Source organism: Triturus cristatus, chromosome 9, assembly GCF_964204655.1.
Source record: "Triturus cristatus chromosome 9, aTriCri1.1, whole genome shotgun sequence".
Classification (NCBI taxonomy): domain Eukaryota; kingdom Metazoa; phylum Chordata; class Amphibia; order Caudata; family Salamandridae; genus Triturus; species Triturus cristatus.
In genome coordinates, this window is record NC_140592.1 from 237,566,016 (window position 1) to 237,586,072 (window position 20,057).

The window sequence follows — 20,057 nt, forward strand, 5'->3', positions numbered from 1 at the left end:
TACACGCGTGTTTGTGTACACGCCTATAACTAAAATTGAATTATTAGAAATGAAGAAAGTAGTACCCAGCCATGACAAGGATCCAGCAGGTTTCCACCGTGAGATAAAAGACATGTTACTCATGGGAGAGTATACCTACCCCGACATTATGAAAATATTGAAAGTGTTAATGCCTGCCGGTGTTTACGAGAAACTCAAAGAAAAGGAATGGGAGGTGGGAGACCAAAAGATAGATTGGACAGCATTAGAAAACGAAGAAAAGGCCCGAGCTGCAGGATCAGGGCTTGGGGAAAAGACTACAGCACTACCAGGATTACTAGTACAGGTACTGCCACGTTTATTAACTACGAAAAAGGAGGACTGGGGTGCAATCTCAGCCTGTAAACAAAAGCAAGATGAAGACACTAGTGATTTCTATTCCCGATTTGAAAAATGTTTTGGTATTAATAGTGGCATAAAAGCAAGTAGCGAGTCATATCCACATCTGTTTGTGACAAAATTAGTTGAAAATTCCCTGCCGCAAGTTAAGAATAGAGTATTAATATTTGAGAGTACCTGGCAAGGTAACACCCCATCACAGATGTTACAGATGTTACAATATCACCACAATAGAATTAGAGAAGAACAAGAACATGAACAAAGACGTATGAAAGATACGAAAATGAAAATGCTTGTTGCCCAGTCAGTTCCAGCTGATGGTCATAAAAAGGGTGATTCCGCAGGTCCAGCGAAAGGGACATGCAACTATTGTAAACAACAAGGTCATTATATACACGATTGTCCAGTTCTGAAACATAATATCGTCACAGGTAGAACCCAGGAAAGACCACGTCCACCTAGACAGGATCAGAATCAACAACAAATCCCTCAGCATGCACAATCTAGGTCAGCTCCGCAACAACTAGCTCCGCAACAGGCAGCTCCACAACAGATGGTAGCACCACCACAAGCACAGCCTATTGCTGCCACACAAGCAACAACGCAACAGATGTATCAGTATGCACAAGCAGATTATCCCGATTATCAGCGATACACATGAAATAGCCTAGAGAGGGAAGTTGGCTTACCCCTTATTGAGGTTCCTGTAGATCAAGAGGGACCTTATGTACATAGTGAACTATTAGGGGAAGACAGAAAGTTTTTACTTGATACAGGGGCAAGCAGAACAACTATACGACGCAGTGAAGTTCCAGGGGCACCCCTCTCAGGCTCACAGAATATTTCCCTTGGATTCTCAGGAAAGCCTATCATTAATGAAGTTACGCAACCCCTTCCACTTACGGTTGGTCCATTGACACGTACTACAGATTTATTGCTTACTAAATCATGTCCAGAAAACTTGTTAGGTATAAAAACATTGAAAGCTCTAGGAGCCATAATATGTTGTTCTCCGGAAGGAGTACGATTATTTTTACGTGACTTTAAAGGTCACTACGTGTCCAGAGACATGGATCACCGGCTGCAGAATTTACCTACACATTTATGGGCACAAGGCCCCACTGATGTTGGTCGCATGAACATTACACCATATCGAGTCACACTAAAAACAGGAGTAGTACTACCACGAATGCGACAATACAAGTTACCACCAGATGCTGTTGTGGCTTTACTGCAAATCATTGACGAGCTCATTGCACAAGGAGTGGTTGTAGAAACCGACTCCAATGTATGTAATTCCCCGATAATTCCGATTCTCAAAAGAACGGACCCAAAAGCACCACCAGTATATCGATTAGTTATTGATCTGCGCGAATTAAATAAATGTATTGTACCACAATATCCTGTGGTTCCAGATATCTCTTCATTACTAACAGCTATTGACTCAGAAGCAACGCTCTTCACTGTAATTGATCTCAAGAATGCTTTCTTTAGCGTCCCAATAGATCCGGAAAGTCAATATTTGTTCGGATTCAGTTTAAATGGACGAAGTTTTAAATTCACACGCGCTCCTCAAGGATTCACAGAAAGCCCCAGCATCTATAGCCAAGCACTAAAACGAGAACTTGACAGTATCCACATGCCAGTTAACACTGCCTTGCTTCAATATGTCGATGATCTGCTGATCACCGCCCGAAGCGAACATGAATGTGAAATAGCGTCACTGACGGTTTTAAAATTTCTGGCCGACAAGGGGCACAAGGTGTCCCCTTCTAAGCTGCAATTCTGTGTCCAGCGAGTTGTTTACCTTGGGCACTCGCTGTCCAAGGAGGGAAGACAGCTTACACCTGATCGCATCCAGTTAATCGCTAACATGCCATCACCCAAGACACAAAAGGAGGTGCGGGCTTTTATAGGTCTCACTTCATACTGTAGGCAGTGGATCCCTCAATATGCATTTCTAGCAAAACCACTCATCCAGTTGACAACACAGGAGGCAGCCACATCGACTGTCCTCCCTTGGACTCAAGAACATACACATGCCTTTGAAAGCTTAAAGAAAGCTTTATGCCAAGCACCTGTTTTAGCAACACCATGTTACAGTAAACAGTTTACACTCTTTGTTACAGAACGCGAAGGTACTGCCTTGTCAGTACTCACTCAGGAACAAGCAGGATCACACAAACCATGTGCTTATTTCTCTAGTACGTTAGATCCAGTAGCTCAGGCTCTTCCTGCGTGCCTGAAATCAGTGGCAGCAACAGCTTTAGCAATCAGACAAAGCGATGCCATAGTGTTAGGACATCAATTGACAGTACAAGTACCACACGCAGTAGAGGTTCTCTTGAACCGCAGACAAACACAACACTTGACTATAGCGAGACTCACCGGTTATGAATTAACATTGTTTCAGCCACACATAGAAATCAGACGTTGTAATACGTTAAATCCTGCCACACTTTTGCCAGTAAATGGAACAGATCCATTAGCACATGATTGTATTGAAGTCATTACTATCACGACGAAACCCAGACAAGACTTGACAGATATCCCTTTATCAGATCCAGACTTGACATTGTATGTAGATGGTTCATGTATGAGAACAAGTACAGGAGAGTTAGTGGCCGCTTACGCAGTCACAACAGACACTGAAGTCATTGAAACAAATTGTATTAACACTTTGTCAGCTCAAGCAGCAGAGCTCATCGCTCTGACACAAGCCTGTATTCAAGCCAAAAATAAGAAAGTCAACATATACACAGATTCACGTTATGCATTCGGAGTCGGCCATGACTTCGGCGTACTGTGGCGAGAGAGAGGTTATTTAACTTCTCACGGTGCCCACATCCAACACGGACCCCTCATTCAAGCCCTATTAGACGCGATTCATCTACCTACTGCAATATCGATTATGAAATGCAAAGCCCATACAAAAGTTACCGATATCATTTCTCAGGGTAATGACCTAGCTGACAGAACAGCTAAACAGACTGCTCAGAACCAGACTCATACAACTGACGCGACAAAGACAATAGTTCCGACACCAACACATTGCATGACAGTTAAGGATCCCGCCCTTGATGTAATTGACATACAGACACATGCTACACCAGAAGAAATAAAGAAATGGACTGAATTAGGAGGGATCCAAACGGATCAAGGATGGATGACGAAGGAAAAATCTATATGGTTTCTTCCCGATTCCATGGTTCAAGTCATCATTAACACAATACATAGTCCAGCGCACCTAGGAGAAAAAGCTATGCTAGACAGCATTCAACACATTTGGTTCAACAAACACTTGCGAGCAGCAGCCAAACAGAAAGTACGTACCTGTATGATATGTTGTCAGTTTAATCCAGGTAAAAGCATCCCCGTAGAGCAGGGTGGATTTCAACCTCCCGATCATGCTTTTGAAGTCCTCCAGATGGATTATATCCAGATGGAACGATGTCGAGGATTCAAATATGTTCTCGTAGTTGTTTGTGCTCTTTCCCGTTGGACAGAAGCTTACCCGGTTTCAGATTACACTGCCCCGACTACTGCCAAACAGCTAGTTCGAGAATTCTTCCCACGATATGGTTTGCCACGTGTTGTCTACTCAGATAACGGCCAGCCATTCTCATCCGAACTAATGAAACACGTTTCACTTTTGTTAGGTTACCAATGGAAATTCCACTGTGTCCGACATCCCGAGGCAGCAGGTCTCGTGGAGCGCCATAATCAGACTCTGAAAATCAGATTGTCCAAAATATGTAGAGAAAAAGGAGTCGATTGGATAGTAGCCTTACCAGTTGCGCTCTTTTACATGAGAATGGTAGCACATTCTCGAACAGGGCTATCCCCGTACGAGGTGATCTTCGGTAGACCACCAAATATGTGGGGGACGCCTATACCTCGCAAAATAACTGATGTTGACTGTAATATGCTGACAGATTACCTGGCTTCCTTGATGTCTGCACTACAATCTTGTCGTTCACAGGTAGCTGCAGCCTTTCCCGATAACACAGAGGTAAAGCCCCATGACGTAGTTCCAGGTGACCTGGTTCTGGTGCGGAATTTCGACCGGAAGACCCAACTGGAGCCTAGGTGGAAATCGCCTAAACTCGTTCTACTTACAACAAGGACAGCCGTGAAGATCGAGGGACGTAAAGGGTGGTTGCACTCGAGTCATATCAAGAAATGTTATGGACTACCGTCCGATGTGAACACTCAGCCTTGTATTCCTTCACAGACTGATTCAAAGCTCCCCTTGGTTGAACCCATGGAAACGGAACTTTATAAACTGAAATTAAGGTCTAGCAAGTCAGACAATTTGATTGTTTAAGTCCTCTCCAAGGTGAATCGGTTGAATTTGTCTTTGACATGTATCCTCTAGACCGGAGTAGAGAAAGAAATCGACAGATGCAGCTTAAAAAGCATGCGCATTGTAAATCACTTCGTAGTCACTGCACAGTAACATTATTAATTTTGTTTTTTCTAAGTCTTCTGATCATCATTTCTAGTATATTGCTGCATATGTATTACCCTATTTCTAAACGTGCTTACAATGTTACTGCTGAACATTCTTTTAGCGAATTACCTCCTTATGAGTTGTCTTATAGATTTGCGCTGCGCAACAACACATTCATTAGTATGTTACATCACTCCCATCAGACCAGCAATGCTACAAATTGTTGGATATGTGGCCGACTCCCTCCCTATCAGAACTATAAGGGAGTTTTGCCCCTCTTTCCATATCCGTTCACACACAATGGCTCCTGTGGAGCATGGTTTAGTTTGATTAATTCCCTAGATTCAAATTCCGCAGTTTATCAAGACAACTGGGTATGGGGAAACCTGAACCTGGTTTTGCTTAAAGTCTGCTACCCTAACAAGGAGGGACTTCCCAAAAGAACAGGAACTGATCTAGAAAATGAAGTATATGGATTAGGTAATTTTACACTTAACCTCCTGATTCTGCATGTTGAATCCGACGCTACGCCAATCTTGCCCGCTATGTCAGTATTCCCAGTTAAAGGGGAATTATGTGTAAGAAAGAATGGTTCCATACACATGGGCCATAGTAAATGCACCACTGTAATAAAATTCAGTGATCAAGGCAAGTCTACGTTTAGAGCTTCCCGTCATTCCTACTTCATATGTGGCCAGACCGCATATATACGTTTACCTATAGATTGGGATGGTACCTGTTACATTGCATTCCTTCTGCCACCTGTTTTCCTAGCCCCTCCTGATTATCACCGAAATACCCATTTAGTACACAATATACAGCAGAGAGATCTCCCGATTGTCGATTACACTGAAACGGCATGGGAGCAATACACAGATTTCAATAAAGGTTTCTTTCCCTATATAGGAACAGTCACTAATAGTAAACTGATACGTAGATTAACTAGAACCCTTGAAGCAGTAGTAAACGAGACTACTTCCGCCTTAGGCAATTTAACAGAAGAGCAGTCTGCTATGCGGATTGTTGTGCTTCAAAATCGTCTTGTCCTTGACGTCATCCTGGCCGATAGGGGCGGAGCTTGTAGGGTCATCGGATCAAGTTGCTGTGTTTTCATACCAGAAAACTCGCCGTCAGTATATAAAGCCATAACTCGCCTTCATAAGATTATAAGCCAGATACACCAGAGTCCAGGCACCTGGACTTGGTCCGGTTGGTTCTGGAGCGTGTTGTCAGCCTGGGGATGGAGGATCCTATCCTTCCTAGGTATTGGCTTTCTCATACTATTCAGTTGCTGCTTATGTCTACAATGTGGGCCAGCGATTTGTGGTCTGTGTGCCACATCGTGTATCCCGCATCCAAGTTTTCGTTCAAGATCCCGGAAGAAGAAAGAAGAACAAATGATGCTATATGAACAGATCGATGGATTGATGAAGATCAATATCTCCTGAGGGTCCGTAGGGGACAAGGAGGGAATGAGGAAATATGAATTTTGTGATCAGTTATGTCCCCTATCGTAGACCCCAACGGCTCCATGTGCATGCTATAAGTACATGTATGTTCCCTCCAGTTCCAGTTATGAAGACGCAAATACATGTGCGTCCACCGTCAACATGTCCTCTTTCAGATCCGCCATGAATGGGTCAGATATTCCATTCCTAAGTATGAAAGGCCACCGACTTTATGTGGTTCACTTTCCACATTTTACAGATTCAGGCGAGTAGGCCCTGAATTCTGTCATCAAGCCTTTCCTGCCTTCTGCCTCTGAAAGCTCCAGTCCGAGCCTGCATCTGTATCCATGAACTTTGTCCTACTCCCTGCGCGGCTAACGGTGCCTGATCCAGCCTGTTGCCTGCCAAAAACTGTATTTCACCTTCAAGATTATCTGCTCCGCTCCTCATCCGATGCATTCCTGTCTAGTAGTTTAGGTAAACATTCTTCCAGCTACCGTGCTAAGGGCCAGGCCTCGCTGTCCTCATGCAAGTAATTCATAGCCCCTGTTACCATGGAAGATTCCTGCCCCCTCGCATCTCATGTAGACACTTAGACGCTTGTACACGCACTAACAGTCAGTATAGAATAGATTCTGTCCGAGAGACCTTTCCTTTTGGATAATACAGTTCTTTAAACACAAGATATTAGATATGATTTGGGATTAGGTTGATATGACCCCTCAGACTTCTGTCTCCACATGTAGAGCTAAATGTCAAGTTCCCTTCACCCTCTAGTTGCACGTCAATCACACGTCATGCGGCTGCGCGCGCATCTCTGCCAAATATTTCTGCTGACATTGCAGGATTCTCTTATGGATCCACCCACTTGTGACATCATGTTTAATGACGTATTTAGTTACGCCTATGTTTACGCCTATTTTCATTACGTATGTGTATCATATCTGTATTATCAGCTGTTACGCCTCTTGCATCTGTCTTAATGTAATGCTTTCCATATAAATATCATTACTTGTCAATAATGTATTGCCTTCCTGAACCTTCATGGTGATGGAATTTGAAGCCTGCAGTTCGAACTGTAATTCCTTTGTAGAGGAATAAAGCCTTTTAGAACCTCTAATACCACGGATTCTGCCTCTTATATTTACTGAGTTATTCTTATTAGACTTTACCGCATAAAAAATAGTACCGGTAATGAAATATTTACCACAGATGACTGACCTGGTGCATATATGTGCTCTGTTGTACCGCCTTTTAGGTGCATTGGTGGGAGACAGGTTCGGTGTGAGAATCCATGTGCGCAGGGCATACGCACTGTCACCTGGGGGGAGATTTATGATGGTGAGATAACATGTAGACAGACATTTAAGTGCAAACACATTTCACTGTGGCCATGGAAATTCAGTACCTAGTAGGTATCCTTCATCAAAGTCATTTCTTTCTAATTTCTGGTATATGCCACTGTGTCTGAAGATGTATGAGTTATGGGTGCTTCCAGGATGTTTGGCAACAATGTCTGTGAAGATGTTGTTTGCATCACAGACAACTTGGATGTTGAGGGAATGTGTGCTTAAGCTATTACGGAATATGTATTCTATGCATGAGGGGAGACACATGGGGACATGAGTCCCATCTATGCACCCTACGACCTGTGGAAACCTTGCTATTGTATAAAATTACATTTTTGTATTTTCAAATTCCTCATCATTCCTGGGCAGGTAGATGTGTTGATGGATGTGGTGTAGCATGGCATCTAGGAAATTGTGGAAGAAGCGCGAAAGTGCACTCTGCGACACACCTCTGGCCACTACTGCAATGACATCTTGGAAGCTACAAGTGGCCAGTAGGTGGAGGGAGCACAACACCTGCACATGTGTGGGGATTGTATTGCTGTGCATGGTACTGCTTTCCAATTGTGGCTTCAAGGTGTCTATGAGGTCTAGGATGACAGTGCTACTGGTCATAAATCTATTCCTCTGTCTTCTCAAAAAATGTCAGCCTGACTCTGAAAATCCTCTCCTGTCTCTGCCTCCTTTGCTCAGCAGCCAGTATCTGCATATTCCTCGCTTTCACGTACAGGGCAGCAATTTTGGAAAGATTTCAGATGCATTCTCGGCCTATTTTTATAGGTTGGGCCTGTTTACCACCTGGTTCTGAGTTTTGGTAATTTGCATACGCAAATGGGCCAATTTGCAAGTTTTTGCTGTTTGCAACTGCTCTATACATAGTGATTTGCGACTCGCAAATTGTGATTCGCAATTTACTGAATGCAAAAAACGGTCGCATTTTATGCAAGTCGGTATTCATTTGCATTGCCATTATGGGATTTGCGAGTGCCATTCGTACATTGTGCACGCCTATTTTTGCATGTGAAAAACGGTTTGCGACCGATTTTGCACTCACTCAATTGTCATACATCTGGCCCCAGATGTACAAAAATCTAGAATTGCGATTCTTACTGAATTACAATTAGAAAATCACAACTTCTGGTATAAGAAAACTTACATCTTTGAAATAGTGATTGCTAGTGAGCTGCAAATTGACCTAGCTCATAAATTTTAATGAGGTAAGTCGCAATTTGCGACCCATTAGGAATCGCCCCGAGACCACCTTGTCTGTGATTGCTTTTTCATAAAACATACTTTTTTTTAAATGCAGCCTCTTTTCCTTAAAGGAAAGCAGGGTGTGTTTAAAAAGAAAAAATGAAACTTTGAAGTTTCATTTTTTAAGAGTAATCAGTGGTCCGTGAAACCACTGCCTGCTCTTAAAAATATTTTTTTAACGTTATCATAGGAGGTCTTCTCCCACCAGCACTCATTTTTGAGAACTGGCTCTTATTTTTTCATATCAGATGTTTACTGAAAGGAGAGGGGAAACTCTCAAAGCAGAAAGACGGCGGAAGAGAAATACAAAAAAGTGTCACAAAGGGAGAAAGCAGGACACTGCAAGATGAAGGATAAAGGGGCAGGCAGTATCTGGCAGTGAATTAAAAGGCATGAAGTGGATTTAAGACTGTGCTGCCTTGGTATTCGCCACTGCAACATTTAATTGCACTGGCCATGGACTTCAGAGTTTTGGGCAACGGCACATATTCTTGTACACTTTAAGCACTGTTGTGATACATATACTGATTGTGTGCCCTGTATATCTACATATACTAAGGAGAAGAAACTGTGAAGACAATTTGGAATTACAAAGTTTGCTGATATACTGCATGTGCTTGGAATCTGTCAGCTTTGAAATTACTTTTGACATAGTGACAGCTTTTCTCACAGACCTTGCTGCATAAATGAATGCATACCTGTGAAAAGTAGACATCAATGTTCTAGACTGGATTATATGTTACATGGACAGCACATCTCCTCAATGTATGCTCCAGTTGTGTGTACTATGGAATTCCATGAGAAGATTCCCAGTGGCTGAAACTACAGACGATGGCCAGAATCTCTGCATGGAATTCCTGTAATATTTCCCACTTCGTTTGAGTGAGGGTCAGTTGGTGGACTTGAGAATAAGTCTGAGCTGCAATATCACAGTTTCCCAAAGTAATTTTATCCGCCATATTTACAGCTGGTTAAATCGAGTCCAGTGTTCCTGCACCAGGAAATCTGAGTGTGGCAATACCAAGGCACTCATAATGGTATCAAGCTGAATTCGTGCAGGAAATTCCACATTACACAAATTGTAATTAGGGCCTTAGTGGGTGACCCTTTGAGAATAAAATCTGGGACAGTAAACAAGCTTGCAAATGTAGTTAAACATCCTTTCACTGCTTGTCTCACTAGTTAACCGTGATTTTGTGAAATGCTAGACATAAATCTGGAAAGTGCATGCAATTCCATCAACACTAGTAATTGGCAAGTAGAACTGCTGATTTGAAGTTATCTACTTAATTTCAAAACTTGCAGGATTCCAGTACCTTTTGAAGAGATATGAGTAAGGCATATGTGAAAGATATAGTACAATGGAAAAATCAGATATAGATGAAATTGCATCAATTCTCAGTTTTTGAGAAAAGACAAAACCAGAGCACCTGAAGTGTCAGATAACTTGCCTGAACTTACCTGTTAGGCAAAGACCTTTGCTGTCATTTCTGCCAATTTGTTAGCTAACCATATTAGGGCATTCATTCTATATGCATCTCTATTTGGCAAATGTGATGCTCTAGCTGTATTCACAATGTAAACAGATGTGCTCACGAGTATTTAACTAGGCATTTCTGCTACAATGACAATCCTGGGCTGGTCCAGAGTATCCACTGGAGGGCGTTTGTCTGGTGAGATTGCAATAGCCAACTTTCTGAAGCAGTGGGACTATCTGTGGGCAGGAATTTACTTCCTATTCTTACTTGCCCTTGTTATTACAAAATGGGACCATCCTTAAGAAAGTCACTCTGCACCTGCAAGTAATGAAGAGTGGTAGTCTGGCCGACAATGATTGACCATGTCCACTCAGCACGAGACAACAACTACCCTGTATGCATGTTGACATAATTGAATGTTGCTTGAGCATCCAAGCACATCGAGCAAGGTGTCCATGTTGGTATGAGCCAACTTCACTAAACAGTTTTCACATAAATGTATATGTTTCCTTTTTTATATAAGTGACAGTGCCATCATTCAATTACTACCACATCATAGGTTAGTGCACTATTTAACAGATGTATCTAACTTCCTCATTACAAATTGGCCTTATTAAGGTGTTTGGATTCCAGGGAGGCCGGAATTCCAGATTCCAACTAATATTATTGCACCTAGGTCTGCACATTATGAGTTTTTGTTCCAAGAATGGTGAATATGTATATAGAGTTTAATTTAGTAGGTCTTTGTGTGATAGTTTTCTCAATTCCAACGAAAAATCTGCTCTTAATTATCACCTGCTCTGAGCGGTGGTAAACATCAGCAGGGGGGTGATGCTTGTCGGGGTAGGTTACAACATGCACGAAAGACATCCAAGGCAAGTGGAGCTGTGGCATTGCTGGGGAGAGCATTACTTGCTCTCTACATGGCACTAGAGCTTGTTGAGCAGGGCTATGCTATGCCTTTCCTCATAGCCCATGACCTGTACAGCAGTAGTTCTACTGGGGTTAGAGACACACCTGGTAACTGGGTTTGGTGTGTTTTTGGACCTGGTAACTTCAGGTCACAAAACATCAGACCACTTAGAATATGTGTGAGAAAGTGCTTCTTTTTTGCAAGGTCATCCGCATTTTACATATTTAAATTTACAATAAGGCCATGGTATATGTCGCAGGAAAATACATCAAAGGCATGGAAAATTAAATGCCTTCTGTGGACAGCAGCACTTATTCTGCCATCCAGAAGAGTGACAAGGAAAACATGGGTTCAGGCCTACTTATGTAGCCTGTCTCTTGCAACTTTCAAACCTGCAGGCGAACCTGTCTAAAGAAAATCACTCTTTTAGACAGGAAAGAACTTTTCTTTTCAATATGACATAAGTGGCCTCTAAGTAGGCCTTATAGCCCACCAGGTAGTATGCCCCAAATTTTCCCTTTTAGTGCTGTAGCTGTCTTATGAGAAACACAGAAATTCAGAAGAAAAAACAAGGTTGCAAACTATGGACTGGAATAAGCTACAGAGCCGATTAAGCCACTATTTTTAATATTTAATAAAAATCTAATTAATTAGTGAAGTTGGCGGTTTAGTAATACTTAGGAAAAGTGACTTTTAAAAATTACACTTTATCTGCCTGAGTGCCCAGTAAGCTGGTTAGCATTAGCATGCTGGCAGATGGCCCTGTCACTGCTTCCTCTTAATGAGGTGTGAAACATGCTCCTGGAGCAGAAACAATGGTTTAGGCCTTTTCACAGGAAGACTTGGGTGTGAAGTCTGTGACTGATATTAGTTTAGGAAGACCAGCTGAGGAGCATTCAGGAACTTAAGTAGCTTGAAAAAAAACCAGGGCAAGGCCTGCTTATTCATAGTTAAGTGTAAAGGGAGACCTGGGGAAGAGAAGGCTTTTGTTCTGTAGGAGCTCCATAGCCAGTATGGCGCCAGCCCAAAAAAGAAGGAAACTCCGATCCCAGAACCAGCTTGGTGCAGCTGAGGAGGGAGTGGCTGCTTATTCCTCTAAACAGACACTGACTAGCACACAAGCTTCCTTCAGAAGCAGAAAGATTCTACCATCTTGGATTTGCCTCAGAATAGTACACTGTAGAATAGTTTGCAGTAAGGCAAACAGGATTTGCTGTAAAAGTCTGAAGGGTTGCCCCTGGAAATTGGTTTCTCATTGGTTAGGGGCAGCCCAGGAGTCACATCTGCTCACTGACCATTGGAACCTAAAAGATGGCACCTCACTCACAGCATCATCGGAACACTGTCTGGACCTGCAGAAGAACAGAAGATGACTGGACCTGCTATTTGAGACTTATGTGGCGACCTGAAGGTCTGGACCCGCTTCCATCTGCACCCAAGGCTAACAACCGGACTCTGAGGGTCAATTGGCTGACATAGTGTGTGTCTACAGGAACACAGCAAGCTGCAAGAGGCCAAATTCCTGCAGTGCCCAGATGACCAGTAGCAACTGGAACTGGAAAGTGCTGGTGGCCCCCACTGGAGTGAATCTTAGCCTCCAAGTGCTGTCCATGAGGTCTCAAGAGCTTTAGAAGTAACCAAGAGAAGCTCCTCCAGAAACTCTGAAAAGTTAGGGCTTTGAAAATATTTGGACTTCCAAGACCTCCAGAGCATCAGTAGGACTTTGCAGTAAAGATGTCCGATTTTGAAGCAACTTCTTCACATGCAGCTTCAGGCTTGCCCAGATGGAGGATTTTGAGCTCCATGTAAAAGAATAAGTCCAAAAGTAAAAATCTTGACCAGGCAATGGCGCAAAAAGGCTCCTTCTGAAGTGAGGACTTCAGTGACAGCAAAATTTGAATTTCTTCCACTCTGAGCTCTTCCGCCAAAACCAACAGCAACAGCTGGACATTATCCAGTGGCTATCCAGCTTCGATAGGACTTCGTTAGATACGGCCTGCAACTTTGCAGCACAGGAATATTAAAACTTCCATTTCAGAGACTAAGTCAAAAGGCATAATCTTTGGTCTGCATGAACCCACTTGGTGTATCTGAGTCATGCTCCATCGAAGTTATGTCATTGTGGTGTAATTATACTCAATAGATTTTTCTCTATTGTTCTATATTGGTTGTGTGATTTTTATTGTGTTGTGTATTGACCTTTTAACTGTTTTTTACTGCTAAATACTTTATACATTTTCCTAAGTTAAGTCTGTCTTCTCTATGGTGTAGCTAGGAGAGCTTGAACATAAGTTTAAATTATTGAAACTGTGTTTTACCTTATTCCTTCTTGGAGAATCCTATCCACCCCAATTTATAATCCACTTTCCTTCTCTATGGTAGCTGGGATCGTGCTCCATTATTCCAGGACATTATTTCACTATACTCCTAATGTTGAGGGCCTATATGAGCACTTCATCTAGATTCCTGTGGTAAACGAGGGCACAAAACTCCCAGATACAAATAATATTTGTTTTAGATTTCCTTATGTACAGATTTAGGAATCTAATGGTGAAGAAATTTGCAAATGGACTTCGGGCATGACGTACTTTTTGACTGGTATTTTTGGGGCCAGTAAATAATTTTATGAACTGACCCCTGTCCTAACAAGTCAGATCATAAAATTCTAATTCAAAATGGGTTTCACTCCATTGTACATCATGAATATTAATGAGGTAGGTTGCAAATTGTGATTCACTCAAATGGAAGGCTCTCACAGTGATGGTGGCATGCTAGAGTCAGCAGACCACCATGTCCGTGATCACTTTTCAATAAAGTAAGCTTTTTTTTTGTAGTCTGTCTCCTTTAAAGGAAGTAGTGGTGCATTTAAAAAAAATCATTTACTTTAATAATTTTTGTTTGAAAGTTGGCAGAGGTCCACTAGACAATTGCCTACTCCCCGACAAACATCCTGTTTGCACATAGGATACCGCTCCAACCCTGAAGCTGGTAACTCTTCAATGTTTTTCAACCGATTGAAGTCACAAAACACTGCTACATTGTATACCAAATAGGTATTAAGAAGGGACGACTACAAAACGCCTCGTCCAGATACCGATTGGCTATGAGGTTGCAATTACATATTTTGATAAGGTAAAAGTTTACTAGTTCCTAAATTGCCATTAGTACATTTAAAATAGCTCTTTTGGAGTCACAAACTCTGAATTGGAGTGCTTGCAACCATAAAAATGCTTTGTACATCTGCCCATTAGTGTCTAAAGTGAGTGGCTCAGAAGGCCCTCCACGACACCGGACCAGCATACCTGAACAGCCGACTCAAATTCCAACCAACCAAAGGACACTATGATCAGCCCAGCTCTCCTACGCCGTGGTCCACCGCACCAGAAAGACCAGATCGGGAGGCCGCTCCTTCTCCTTCCGCACGGCAAGAGCCTGGCACGACCTTCCGCTTCACCTCAGACAGATAACATCGCTCCCCATCTTCGCAATAAACCTCAAAACCTAGCTCTTCGACAGATCCCCTCCTTGATGGACTGGAACCTGCGACCCCCAGCGCCTTGAGACCCTTACGGGTGAGTAGTCGTGCTTAAAAAACACCTGATTGATTGATATATTTTGTGTATGTTATTACCACATTTTTACATTTGGCACACAGTGTTTTTAACTACTGAAGAGTGAATGCAAAGAGCAAGTGAATGCCATCTGTGGTAGTGGCTGAGTGGGCACAGTTAGTTTGCACCAATCTTAAAACCAAAATCAGGGTCTTAAGTTTTTTTTTACTTCTTGTGAATTCTAGTATGTGAAGATTGTGGGGGCAGCACAAATTTATATTTACGTTCTGTAGTTTCCATCTACTAAAGTAGCCTCTCTGTATTCACTCATAATGTTATTTTCAGGCTTCCTTTGAAAAGCCGCTAGGAGTTCTGAATCCTGTTTCAGTACAATTACCCGCCATCTGTTTCACTTGGATCAGAAATGATTGTTTGATACTACAGAGCTGTCTTAATCCTCCGAGCTGGCAAGCAGGTAGGATAGATTTTAGATCTTTAAGGTTAAGCTTCAACTATGCAATACAATATTTTTGCTTCCTAGTTTGCCATAAAAAGCCAGGCCTGAATATAGCCATTAAATAACGGCAGACTGTGTTTTAAAATTGTCAAACCTCGATGTGACACTTCTGTTGGAAACTTACTCTCTTATCAAATATTGACATGTTTTTTATTTCACTGCAGCGCAAACAAGCCCATCAAGCATCGTTATCAAACCCCCAGAAAAGAAGGGGCAGATTTACAAGCCCTTTGAGCCTCCTTGTGCCGCCATTGCGTCACAACGTGAGATGTGTCACGTTGTAAAACCCTGCGTCTCATTATATCTGCATGAGGTATAATGTATGCAGGGTGGATGTTCCCACGCGGGAAAGCCTCATAAAAGTGATGCAGTGTAATCTACAAGATTTCACTGCGCCACTTGTAGGACGCCATTGCGCCGAAACCTTACGCAGTTGTAAGGAGTGATGCAGTGCTATAAGTATAGGCCTCCCTGTGCATTGCTGGAGTTGTGTCATGCTTGCAACATGACTCCAGCAATGCGTGACTTTTGGGCCAACAGATGGGTCAGAATTTCTGTCAATCCTTGCGCCATGGTGCGCCGTATTGTAAATATGGTACATCCATTGTGGCGCAAGGGTATCGCAGGCTGGCGCAGGGAAACTGACGCATCTCTACAGATGCGTCAGTTTATTGTAAATCTGCGCTGAATTGTTTACCTAATCTTTTGTAAAGATTGAGCCATACATTGCAAGCAGACCTATCAAGGATGTCACAGTATATTTTATCACATACCAAATCTGTCTACATTTAGAACAAAAAATCAAGTGGGGAATGGATCACTTGTCCTGAGTAACCAGGGTTTTAAAAAAAATTTCTTATGCCATACTGATAAAAAACCCTCATTCACGTACAGAGGTAGCGGTGGCGGTATATCTTGGTTCTCCACCTTTCTCTTTAAAAATGTGACAGCATCATCATCGGGTTAGTTTTTATGCTTCCTCCACCGGGAGGTGTACCACTGGTTAGTGCAGTAGTGATCAGTGATGGTTGCGTTATGTACAGTGAGAAAAAAAGGGAATAGTTAAAATGCTCGTACAGCCAGATAAAGTTTTTTAATAAATCTGGATTCGAGATAGTCTAAAAATAGTTCAGTGCGTAGGGGGATTTATTATGAATCTCCCGCACCTAATATGTCCATAAAAAGGTCGACATGTTTCAGCCCTTGCGATTGCCCCGAGGGGTCAAGTGGGCTTTCTTCAGGACCTAGAGTAAAAAGATGTAGGAAAGGGGTATAGTGAGAGACCTGTTGTGTCTCTGTGAACTTAGACCATGTGTTGTCAGGGTCTTCGTGAATCTAGGTATATTCACCTGATTCTGCTTTGGTCAGATAGTACCTGTAAAAAAGGGAGGAACAAAGACAAACAAACATAAAGGAGAATATCAGGTCTGTATTCTCACAAATGGTCATGCTGTCTTTGTGCTAAGACAGTGCAAGAAACTATAAAATGGCAACTCATTATAACAAGGCAAATTCCTATGGCAGACAAATTAGTGAGGTTCTCTAACCTTTGCTTGCTGTGGGTTCGAGTATAGTTGGAATATCACTCGATGTTTTGTTTCTTTGTTATCATGTGGATTGATAACATAAATGTGGTACCGTGTCAGGAAGTGGTTAATTATCAGTGTGCTGGGTGAAAAATCTACATGTTTCATAGTTGCCGTTACATTAAATGATGTTAGCTGTTGTTACGCTCTTGTAAACAAAAGTGATAGGAATTCTAGCAGGTCTCTTATTCGCTGGGTAGTACTTAACAATGTTTGAGTGTTGAAAAGTTATCACAGCGTGATAGCGTAAGAGATGTTAGTACTTAAGGTTAAAATATTTGCTAGCGTTCTGAGCGAATGATTAGGGCGTCACAATATTGGTGTAAATATAATTTACTTGGTGATGCTACCCGTGATTGGATACGAAATATGTACAGTTCCTATGGTAGGGTGCTTCCCTTAGATTCACGTTCTGGCCAACTCCTTCGATCTTTCTCATTTCAATTTGTATTGTTTCATTACAACTAGATGTTAGTGTGTGGGAGATTGAAATTCGTAGTGTAAAGATTCCTGACCAAATGGCAGCGTGCGGTAATCGCATTATTAGTTGGTAAGTATTTACGAAAGAAGGTCAAAAATAGTCATTACAATGCTGCTGTTACTTGGAATGTTGTAGGAACTAAGTTCGCATTGAAACAAAATGTTTATGGGTGCATTTCCCTTAGTAAAAAACACTCCTCTCAGTTAATCGATGTGGCCAGCCCCCTCGCTCGCGCCGTTCTTGATTTACCTATTGTCCTCGTTACTCAACGTCAACGGGTTTTCACCAAGTAAGTCAGCTGTCTGATCACACAAAATAATACTCATTTAAAAATATTTTGATAACACGTTACGGTTTTGTAGACCGTAGCTCTCTTCGTTGTTTCCTTCTACCTATCAGGTTGGTGCAGCACGACTTCTGCTGACTCTACCTCTGCCGGCCCGGTTGTGTTCGCCTTCTCTGTGGTGTCATTTTTAAAGAGCTAGAAGAAAGACTATGGGTGGTTTTTACCACTGATATAGTTCAAGAAGAGGTGTTCAATTATTTTTCTTTCAAAACATTTTTTGCTGTGTATGTTGTAAAACATAAAAACAAATAAATATAAATATCAATAAATGATTGTGCTTCTTTCATCAGACTCTGGGAGTTTTTAGCCCTCGATCTCTTGACTCATTATTTGAAAGGGTGTTTATAAAAGGTGGAACGATCAAGTTTGGCTGAGGTATTTGTTACGCCGGTGAGAGAGGTCTTTATCAATGTGTAGTTTTCCATTCAAAATTCACACACGCCCTACCATAGGAACTGTACATATTTCGTATCCAATCACGGGTAGCATCACCAAGTAAATTATATTTAACACCAATATTGAGACTCCCTAATCATTCGCTCAGAACGCTAGCAAATATTTTAACCCTAAGTACTAACATCTCTTACGCTATCAGGCTGTGATAACTTTTCAACACTCACACATTGTTAAGTACTGCCCAGCGAATAAGAGACCTGCTAGAATTCCTATCAATTTTATTTACAAGAGCGTAACAACAGCTAACATCATTTAATGTAACGTCAACTATGAAACATGTAGATTTTTCACCCAGAACGCTGATAATTAACCACTTCCTGACACTGTACCACATTTATGTTATCAATCCACATGATAACAAAGAAACAAAACATTGAGTGATATTCCAACTATACTCGAACCCACAGCAAGCAAAGATTAGAGATCCTCACTAATTTGTCTGCCATAGGAATTTGCCTTGTTATAATGAGTTGCCATTTTATAATTTCTTGCACTGTCTTAGCACAAAGACAGCATGACCATTTGTGAGAATACAGACCTGATATTCTCCTTTATGTTTGTTTGTCTTTGTTCCTCCCTTTTTTACAGGTACTATCTGACCAAAGCAGAATCAGGTGAATATACCTAGATTCACGAAGACCCTGACAACACATGGTCTAAGTTCACAGAGACACAACAGGTCTCTCACTATACCCCCTTTCCTACATCTTTTTACTCTAGGTCCTGAAGAAAGCCCACTTGACCCCTCGGGGCAATCGCAAGGCCTGAAACATGTCGACCTTTTTATGAACATATTAGGTGCGGGAGATTCATAATAAATCCCCCTACGCACTGAACTATTTTTAGACTATCTCGAATCCAGATTTATTAAAAAACTTTATCTGGCTGTACGAGCATTTTAACTATTCCCTTTTTTTCTCACTGTACATGACCCAACCATCACTGATCACTACTGCACTAACCAGTGGTACACCTCCCGGTGGAGGAAGCATAAAAACTAACCCGATGATGATGCTGTCACGTTTTGAAAGAGAAAGGCGGAGAACCAAGATATACCGCCACCGCTACCTCTGTACGTGAATGAGGGTTTTTTTATCCGTATAGCATACGAAAATTTATAAAAACCCTGGTTACTCAGGACAAGTGATCCATTCCCCACTTGATTTTTTGATATAGAATAAGGAAGCTGAATGGATCGCAGTTCCTTCTTTCTTCCCCCTTCTTGATTTGTTACATTTAGAACAACACATATAATAATTTGCATATGAGGTTAATACATATCACTGCCTTTACTCAGAAAAAAACCCTGACGTTGTCAATTTGTGGTGCTATAACGGCTACAGAAATATGTCGTTTGGCAACTAACACCCTAGTGTGAGATACTGTATACAATTTAACAAGTAGGTTTCTTGCTTCCATATAAATACTGTAACTTCCTCATGTGCTATTTTAACCTTCTTGCACTAGGTACTCGTCATCATCCATTTGTGTTAAGTGTAGGAGTGCTGGTGCAATAGTTCTTGTTATGATGTCCCATTTTAATGGTCTATTTACATCTACAATTCAAGACCAGCTCTACCATGGATGCAGTGGCAGGAAAAAAGAATGTTCCACCAGAGGCTTCTCAGTGAATGCATGACTGCTCGTCACCTGTGCCGAGCAGTCAAATCAACATTCAGTAATGATGTTGCTAAGGGGTGGAGTCACATACAGGTTACAGGTCTGTAGCAGTCCTCCACAGCGCATCATGGTAAATGCAGTTCAAGGCAGTCCATAACTTACCATTTTTCTCGTGGTTGCTTAAGTGTTGAAGCGCAGCCAGTGCTGTTGCCCCCTGACAAGGACAC